This window comes from Hipposideros armiger, unplaced genomic scaffold (genome assembly GCF_001890085.2).
Source record: "Hipposideros armiger isolate ML-2016 unplaced genomic scaffold, ASM189008v1 scaffold_1319, whole genome shotgun sequence".
In the NCBI taxonomy this organism is placed as follows: domain Eukaryota; kingdom Metazoa; phylum Chordata; class Mammalia; order Chiroptera; family Hipposideridae; genus Hipposideros; species Hipposideros armiger.
The window spans coordinates 185,346-187,226 of record NW_017732669.1 but is presented as its reverse complement, the minus strand read 5'-3'; positions in this window follow the sequence as shown (position 1 = coordinate 187,226).

The following is a 1,881-nucleotide window of genomic DNA, read 5'->3' as shown; positions in this document are numbered from 1 at the left end:
TGGACTACCCAAATCCTGGCACCAACTGTCTTAGGTCACGTTTTGCTTACTGTGGAGCAGAATCTGGGACAGAGATTTGAATGCAAAAAGTCTAATTTGCTTGGGATCAGTACCTATGAAGGAGTGGGGCCAGCAGGAATGGACAGGAAGAAGCTGAGCTTCAGTGCTAATGAAACAAAAGACTCATCCAATTTCATGGAGGCTTCTGAAGCTTCAGTGGTTCATAGCTGTTCCTCCAAAACACAAGGGGACCATACATTTTATTCCCAACATGAATCAGTCAATATATGTGAGCTGCCCCAGGGAGAAAAAGCATAGACATGGGTGAGGCAACTCCCTTTGGCTGAAGCCAATTCTGAGGGTAGAATTAGCTATGAACAGTCTACAGGTAACTCGTGTGACAGTCGGGGAATTGATCCCTGAAGGGGGACCTGGGTGACACACTACAGCATCTATTAGAAATAACTAGAAATAACTTGGGGGAAACTTTTTACTAAAATTATAATCTCCTAATTTATTATACGTGTACATCTGTCTCCAAGTTCTGAATTTGTTTAAAGGATAATGTATCTATCTTAAACTAGTTTTTTGAAATCAAATAAAATCTGACAAAAAGTAAATCAATTTTAATTTATAATATAAACCCTCTAAGCTATAGAAAAACACCTTCTGCCCCATAATAATGTTTCTTAAAATGTCTTTATGTTTTTCAGGAGTAAAAAAACCTAAAAAGAGAGCCGCATGAATGAAGGTACTATGCAAGAAATTCTGTAAGAAATAAGTGTGAATCTCAGTTTCTCGTTTGTTAATTAGTATATTTTCATTCATATTCCGAAACATATAAGCATTTATTAGATTTTAAAATATATTTGTATGGAGCATAATAAAGTTTTAAATACAATAATAGATTGATTTTTTTTTCTGAAGACCTCCTTTTTCTATTAAAAATGTTTTCTAGGATTAACCACTGTAGCTATTAGATCTTTTGAGAAGCCCCAGAGAGCTGAGAAAAGCTAAATAGAAAGGTGGGGAAAAGGGAAATACAGGTTTCTCATTCAGGAACTTAACTTTTCTGAATTCTAAGTTGAAAATGTGAGTATTTATGAGTTCAGGATTCATATCCCATGATAAATGATACATCCTTCACACCATCCTAAAACCATTCTCACATGACCCTCTTAATTTCATGAAGTCAGATAAATTATCTGTAAAATATATTTATGGTTTGCTGCCCTCTTAAGTGCCCAGAGTCTCTAAAATGGTAAGAGAGTTTGTTGGTGATTGCACTTGCAAGGTTTAATCTAAGCCTCCCATGAAAAATGGATCCATCCATTTCTAGTCCTCACATGTCAATTCATATGGAGAAGTTTAAATCCATTACAAAGGGTAGACAGGAATAGATATAATACCATCATCTCCCTTAAAAAAAATGCATTTTACTTAATTCTGCCATCACCATCCAAACTTCTTCCTCTTATTCTATTTTTTTTAAACAAAAGCTCCCAAATATATAGACAAATGCAAAATGATAATGAAGGAGGAGAAAGAAGTAAGAAACAGTAGGTAAACCTGAAGAAGGAAGCGCTCACCCTCTGCTTTGTTCTTCCCAACAAGTTTCTATGTAGAAAGTTCTCAGGCCATATAGAGATAAAGCATCCCTCAAATGAAGAGCAGAGAGATTAAGATGTTCCCTGCCCTTAATAGTCGAGACAAGAGTAACCTAAACTCAGTTCTGCCTGGGGAGATGACCAATGCCCTGTAAATTCTGAGACCTCCCTGTCTCAGGCCCCCATGTTCAGCAGTAATGAAGAAGCAGGTGAACCAATTCCTTTGAGGCAGAAGTATCATGTGAACATCAGTTGAACAGACCACTCCACCCCA